Source organism: Panthera uncia, chromosome C2 (genome assembly GCF_023721935.1).
Source record: "Panthera uncia isolate 11264 chromosome C2, Puncia_PCG_1.0, whole genome shotgun sequence".
In the NCBI taxonomy this organism is placed as follows: domain Eukaryota; kingdom Metazoa; phylum Chordata; class Mammalia; order Carnivora; family Felidae; genus Panthera; species Panthera uncia.
The window spans coordinates 14,483,579-14,491,512 of record NC_064810.1 but is presented as its reverse complement, the minus strand read 5'-3'; the positions used below and the strand labels follow the sequence as shown (position 1 = coordinate 14,491,512).

The 7,934-nt window shown below is 39.2% G+C and overlaps 1 long non-coding RNA gene across 1 annotated transcript; it reads right to left on the bottom strand.

The window, feature by feature from the left end:
* Positions 1-2,763: 2,763 nt before the first annotated feature.
* On the bottom strand, positions 2,764-6,902 carry LOC125922088 (uncharacterized). Its single transcript, XR_007457571.1, has 3 exons — positions 6,359-6,902; positions 3,713-3,796; positions 2,764-3,122 (listed from the first exon to the last, which is right to left on the bottom strand). It is a non-coding gene; the product is annotated as an uncharacterized LOC125922088 (long non-coding RNA).
* Positions 6,903-7,934: the final 1,032 nt, after the last annotated feature.

Sequence of the window (7,934 nt, the reverse complement as noted above, 5' to 3'; positions counted from 1 at the left end):
CCACTAATCAACTCACTTCCATATATCCCCATTGTAATCAGTAAACCACAGCGACATTTAAAAAACATTTTTTAATGTTTATTTATTTTTGAAAGAGAGAGGGAGAGACAGAGCGTGAGCGGCAGAGAGGGAGACACAGAATCTGAAGCAGGCTCCAGGCTCTGAGCTGTCAGCACAGAGCTCCACGCGGGACTCCAACTCACTAGCTGTGAGATCCTTACCTGAGCCCAAGTCAGGCGCTTAACGGATTGAGACACCCAGGCGCCCAACCACAATGACATTTTAGATTTCCAGGTGTTAGTTGGTTCAGAGCCAGTGACCAAACAATCACTGAGAGCCTAGTTATTTTCCCTTGGCCTATGCACAGTCATCTGAAGTTCTCTGGGAAACGCTAGGAGGAATATTTATAGCATAACATTTTGGTAATATTAGCAGGACTCTTCCTTGGGGTGACAAAGTTTCTCTTTTATTCAACAGGCTCTGGAACTATGAGCTGACTCAAGACTTAGAGTTGTGTGAGGTCCTTTGAGTCCCTGTTGGGCTGATTTAAATCAATCTTCTGTTCCTAAGACCTAGAGCTTTTCCACTAATACCAGTAGTTTAAATAGCTGCCCTCCTATTTCATTGTTTGAGACACGATGACCGATTAAGTAACATCAGTATTCTCTGGAGGTCAAACCATTTTGGTTACTGTTTTTTCTCTGATACTCACCAGTAACACTGCCCGCCTTTGCCCTAACAACCGAACACTTGGCCCCTACTACTCCAAGACACATTATACCCATCGAATTTAGAGAACTCAATTTGGTGGTAGCAATTTATTCTCTCATTCTCGGCTAGGAGAGAATAGTTACTACAGCAGTCTTCAAGGAGGCTCACCAATGTATTTCTCAAAGCCACTGCAAAGACAGTGTCCTCCAGCATCTCTTAAGAAAGGTGGTTAAAGGATGTGTAAGTAGATCTCACAATAAACCAAATTCAGTATCGTAATTTCCCTAAGCCGATGGATATCATGTGATCTAGCAATTTCACTCTTAGGTACATACCCAAAAGAAATGGAGACATAGGTCCACACAAAAAGTCGTACGCACATATTTATAGCAGAATTATTCATAAAAACCAAGAAGTTGAAACAATCCAATGTCCGTTAACTGATGTCCATAAGTAAAATGTGCTAAAGCCATAATATGGAATATTACTCAGCAACAGGCAGAAACGAAGACCTGATACATGTTACAACACGGAGAGGCCCTGGAAGCATTATACTAAGTGAAAGAATTCTGTCAAAGGGGATCATGTATTCTATGGTTTCATTTATAGATAATGTCTAGAATAGGTAAATCTATAGAGACAGAGAATAGACTAACAGCTGCCTAGTGTTGGGTCGGAGAGAGGGAGGAAATGGAGGGATAGAAACTAAGTATTTGGGGTTTCATTCTGGAGTCATGGCATATTACAAAATCTAATGTGGAAATGGTTGAACAACTCTGTAAATAAACTAAAAGTCCCTGAAAAACACATACCTTGAGTGAGTTGTAAGGTATGTAGGCTATATCTCAATTAAGCTGGTAAGCAAAACAGGTGGTGAGGGTGTGTCTTCACGGAGAAGTGTCCCTGCAAGGAAACTACATCCTTGGAGGCTGTTATAGGTTTTTCAGACAAAGGGAGACTAACCTCATCAAACCAGGGAAGAAAAGCCTGCTTCCCCTGGAAAAGAGTCTTTACCAAGTCGGGATTAGGGTGTCCAGTCCCAGCAGAAGCTGTGTGTATGACCCCATTCCATTTTCTTGAATGGTTCCACCTTTTTAATGCCCTAAATTTAACATAAGAGACACATTTTTTTTTTAAATCTTAGCCTTGCAGTTCCAGGACATGGGATTTATTTTAGGGTAGTCATAGAAGCATTATGATTTATAATCAGACTTTCATCTGGGTAATTAAAGCCTTGAGCTCATCATTTTCTTTTTCTTAGGTCTCCAGCATATTTAAAAGCACCAACCAAACCCAAAGTTTTTATGCTCTTTAGTGACCCTAAAATATTAGCTACTTTGTCATACGGAGACACGCTTTTCTAAAGACACTTGATCATAAGTGACTATGAGGAATAATTTACATATCGTTTGCCAGTGCATGCCATGGACTGCCAGTTTACTATTTACTATGGAAACAAAGGAATTAATATCTTTATATGTAGCCAGATGAGAAAACCAGTTCCAGATTCCCATCTTTAAGGTTCTATTCTGGAACCACGTCTGGAGCCAATCACTGTATTTATTGGTTAGAATTCACTAAGGGAATCAGCGCCATTATTAGTATTAAGGGGTAGGGATTTATTACATGAGTTAGACCTTTTGCAACTGTGAACAGCGCAGGTAAGTGAAAATTCAGACAGGGAGTTTGAAGAATCAGGTAAAAGCCACTCGCCATTTTTCCTGAAACTCTAGATATGAGACAAAGTGGAGGGGATACTAACACCCCAAGGTACACAGTGACCAAAGTGGAACCGCAAAGGGGAAACTCATGTAGAGGTCCATAGAAAGCTATTGCATCTGTGTGATTATTGCCTCTGGTTTGTAGCCAAAAATTTCATAGTGGTTCCTGGGGGTGCTATTACTCAGCTGGGACAGCAGTTGGGACAAATATCTGAAAACAAAATAGAGGAGAAAGAAGCAGCATCTGGAAATGTCATTTCAAGATTAGCCAAGTTGACTTTAATACAATCTAGCTTATTATTCTGACTCATTGGCCAGAAGGGTTTCTAGAGGAATAAAGAGGGCAGGTTAATGAAAAGAGAGACACAGAAAGGACAAACACCTTGGTGTTACTTTCATTAGTCGCACTACATCATTTGTTCAAAATCCAGGACCTCTGTAGTCATTGGTTCCTTGTACCAAGGCTCGAAGCTGAATACTATTTTTGGTTTTCTCACATCTGCCCTGGAACATAAGAGGTTTTCAGCATATAGCCTATAGGCTGTATGAATGAATTCATATGTGGATAACTGAGGATTTGTTTTTCAAAGCCCTCGTACTGCTTTCTAATTTCACATGCATGCTTTTTCTGCATCCTGCACTGATAATAGCCACTTGTCCTTGAGGTAAGGATCTCAGGGTCCTATGGTGCTGCAAGATAAAAGAAGAAAGGAAGAGTCAAGCATTTCACAATTGGGTTGGAGGGTCAGCAGACTGTACAAATTAAAGAGAGTACTTTCATCCAAGTGAAAACATCACAAGCTTCCTATTAAAGGTAAATATGTCCTCTCCTGACCCATTGTGGAGAGGAGGCCACCAGGAGCCAGAGCCATGGTTGTGCCCAGGGTAGGAGAAAATGAGGCAGTACAAGATCTGTGAACTAAGCTCCTCCTTTTGGACTTTGTAAAGCACCTTTGAAGAAAATCTTCTGCCCTGAAAATGGTTTCCCTGAAGTCTGGGGCCAAAATGGGTAATTGTCTGAAATGTGCCACTATGAACTAAGGTTGTCCAAACTCTCAGAATCCAGAGAGGATCCAGGTTTTTGTAGAACTTAATACTTAAGCAATAGGAGGATCTCTTTTTAAGAAAAATAATGCAAAATTATGGGTAAACTTAGATGCTTTCCTGGAATAACAAAATCAACAAATTACATGTTTTCAAGGCTAGCAGCTGCTAAAAATATAGCAGATCCCCTCTCCCAGAAAACATAATATGTTTTATTAATAAACTTCCTGACTCACCTGCTTAATACTTTTTCTACATAATTTGGCTACTATATGTTTTGATTCCCTCTTCGGATGACAATAATCTCAGCATATCATTTTCTGTGGAGAGAATAGTTTATCTTTAGCATGATTGACTCTTATTTTTATTACTTGTAATTTGGCCAATTTTATTTCATTTTCACAATTTGTTACTGGCAGCCCCATTTAAATTTTTTAGATTTTTGTCACTTCTGCGAAAAGTTCTGACAAACTTTCTTCTTATGTTAACTGTATGATTTCAGGGCATTTCATGTGCTCTTGTACATTGACATATGTTTTAAATCAATGACATACATGAAATCACATCAACGGATTTCATTCCAATGTTTTCATCAATGTTCTCATTGCAATGTCAATGACAGCGTCAATATTTCGTGTCAATCAGCAGCATTCATTAATTGGATCATCAAACAGTTCAAGAGCTATTCATTATTTCTGTTTAAAACTTTTCATCATTTAATTATTTTTTAATACAGTCTGAACATTCTTGCTCAGTTTTTTATTGTATCAACAAAATTTATATTAGTTACATCCCTCAGTTCTTTTATGTCATTTTTGGCTCATCTTATGTGTGTTTTTCCCAATGTTTTAATAAACAGATTTAAAGAGGGGCACCTGGGTGGCTCAGTCAGTTAAGCGTCCGACTTCAGCTCAGGTCATGATCTCGTGATTTGTGAGTTCGAGCCCCGTATGGGGCTCTGTGCTGACAGCTTGGAGCCTGGAGCCTGCTTCGGATTCTGTGTCTCCCCTTCTCTCTGCCCCTCCCATGCTCACGCTCTGTCTCTCTCTGTTTCTCAATAATAAATAAACGTTAAAAAAAATAAAAAATAAATAAACAGACCTAAAGGTGACAAATAAGGTATTCTTCACATGTATCCAGGTCAGGACTCTGTAATCACTTACTTATTTGATCAAAATATCCCCAAAATAACTTTCTAAATGTAAATAATGCATTTCAGCTTCACCATTCTGGAATAAACTTTTGCACCTTAGTGTGTTTAGTCTGCTTTCAAGTATTCAAACCATATGTTAGAGTTCTTTAAATTTCACGACAGCTTCATAAAGTGCAGGCCATCTTATCACAGTTGAGACTCCTAAAATAGACCAACAAACAAAACTCCAAAAATCTGGCAAGGGGTTTACAATGCCCCATTGACAAGACCTGTGGAGACAACGTATAAAGGTTGCAAAATAATGAAGTAATAAACAGCTTTGGGCACTGGGGGATCAGGTCTGTCTCCAAAGATTATGTCCTACAAACTTTAAAATGTCGTTCAGTGATGGAGTATAATCGTCCAGGACTAGTTTCATTTTGTTGAATAACATCACAGGTATACAGTCATAAGTTGGTGAAGAGGTTAAAATCCCATAGAGGGTTTTCTGCCGTAACAGAAACTTCCAATAATTATCGATAACCTGTGTTTATAACCTCTGTAGAATCTACCACAGTGCAGTGACACTTGATGTCTGGTTTATTTATTTTATCTGCTGCTTCATTGTAAAAGGGTCTCTGATTATTTTGATCCATTCTCTTGGGCAAATAAGTTAGATCTTGTCCATTGTGACATTTCCCAGTGCTCGTGCAAAAATAATTCAATTCAGCAATTAACTTGAAATTATTCCTAACGTTTTCCTTACTTAAAGATTGCAATTTCGCATGTAATTTCTGAAGGACAAGTCTCTTTAACTTAAGAATGTCGTCACTGCAACTACTCAAAAGAGTTTCTGTTCTTTCTTGTATTTAAGACAGTGTCCTCGCATATTTTGCTTTATTTACATGAAATCCAAGTGAACAGGTCCTTAATCTTTGTGGGGTAGTCTTGAAGGCTTTCCATATATTCATCCAGAAAGTCTGAGTTATTAAGTAGCATTGGTCTCACTAACAGTATGTTACAAATAAAATAACATATGCAACCTCCGGTCTTCGGTTCGGGTAGCTGGGATCACGCACAATTTTGACTACTCTCGATTTTCTTAATTTTTTTTTGTTTGAGAAGCATCTTTTTTGAATATGATAAATTTTGTTGCATTCTCTGTAAATACTATCGGGGTCTAGTTTTTGAAAAAACATTTGATTTCCTTTCAGTGGTGTTGAATGACATTATTTCTTGTTGTAACAAGCCAAAATAAAAAATCATGGTGCTCACTTAGGTCAATGGATTCATCAAAATGAAGGAGTCATTGACCTGCCTCTTAAATGCTCTGATGTCTGTACAAACTGACTTTATAAGCATTTTATCTTTCTTTTGCTGTTTGTTTCCTATTAACAGTGTCCTAATTCTCCTCACCTTCCTTATCTCTTCTTGTCACCTTCATGATTTGTATTTTCTAGACTACTGTAATTCTACTTCTTATCCTCATGATTTTTGCCAGTTTCTACTTTCAGTACTTAGGTATTAAGAAGCATCAATATATAACATTTTTATTCTTTTTTTTCCCTCCAGGTTATGTTTTTGGCTTCCACAAAGATATTTTCTTCCTGATGTATTTGATTCTGGATAACAAAATTAATAATTCTGAAAAAAAGACAAAACTAAGTGGAAATGAAAACATACACAAGAGCAATTTAAACGATTTTACATCGCCACCCTATTGTCTGGGGATACATAGTTGTGTACTCACATCCTTCCTACACAACTCACAATGCTTATTATTCATGTGGGTAGACTTTTTGTTACACTAACACTTGTTTCTTTAGCCAGTTTTATTTTGTCAGTGGTGAAATTACACGCTATTCCACTAGGAACCACCAGACTGTGAGGACAATAGATACGTCAGAGATTCTAAGGCAGACTTCAGAATTCTTAAGATGTGTAAAGTATGACTTTACTTACAGGTATATTTGTTTGTTTGTTTTTTCTTTTTAATTTTTGGTATTCCATAAGTTTGTGACTTACAAACACAGAGATTCTGACAAATGCTAGGAGAACAAAGTATGCTGAATTTATAATTGCACCTGCTACCGGGTTTGTTCAGAATATTTCTGCTACAAGTTCTGTTTTGACTAGATACCTATGAGAAACGGATCCCACACCTACAATTTTCTACGTTTGTTGTGGACTGCAGACGACCTTCTTGCTCTGCGCGTTTCAAAATTTTGTTTCTCCTCCACTACCCGCATGCGTCATAACGTACGTTACTCTCAGGAAACACACTGTGGCTCAGATCTCTACGAAGGGAAAGTAGGAGAAGCAGCAGAGTGGGTGACAGAAATATTTGCAGAAGCCATTCCTGTTCTGGGTTCACGGGCAATGACTTCACTCTACGCGTCTGTGGGTGCATGCCACCCAAATATATCGCGGGAACCCCAACTAAATACATCCCCAAATGAGCATCCCTCTGTAGACGAGCTACAAAACCATTGGTGGCTATTCCAGTGTCACCAAACACAGGAGAAGCGTGCCAGAGTAGAGATCTGGAATGGCAAAATTTAACAGGCTGAACGGAGGGTAGTTAATATATCTTACTCTTGGTTTTCAAATTGGACAACGACTGGTGACCAGGAGCGCACGCACCTAGGCTCCTGTAGGACGTGGCTTATGCTCGTGTCAGCAGAGGGTCCTGCAACCAAAGCTTCGTGGATGTCACGTTACATCCGCCTGTGCTTCAGATTCTTTCCGTTTTAGTTTTCAGCTTCCATCCGAGTGGTAGCCTTAGATCGTGTCTCACGAACCAATGTGAACTAGTTCCAGCCGCACAGATCAGAGGGCCCCGTAGTGACAACTGCTCTGAGGAATAAATACCAAGGAAGCTCCAGTCACAGGAGGCTCCAACGCGTCAAGCAAAGCAGCGTTTCTTTCAAGACACCGTCCCCTGCTGCCCTCCTCCACTTTTTTTTTTTTAAACCACACTAAAGTGAAGTGTGGGTCCTGGGTCCCTGTTGTCCTTAGAAGAGCATGTTTTCAATGAGCATATCTTATACCTCCTTACGTTCAATGCAAGGAAGTTGAGGAGGGGGGCAATGAAAAAAAAAAGGATTCTGGGAAAAGGTTAAATGCTTCTATTTTTTATTATAAAAAAAATGAACCCTCTGTCCCTGTGTCCTTACTCTGTATATTTCCCTCTGCCCATTTCTCTTTAGGCGAAGGCAAATACCAGCTCACAGGTGCAAAGTGACTCTTGCATAGACCAAGTAGCGACTCAAAGCCGCTGGATGCAATTGTAGAGAATGACACTGACTCACTGACCCGGCTGGAAA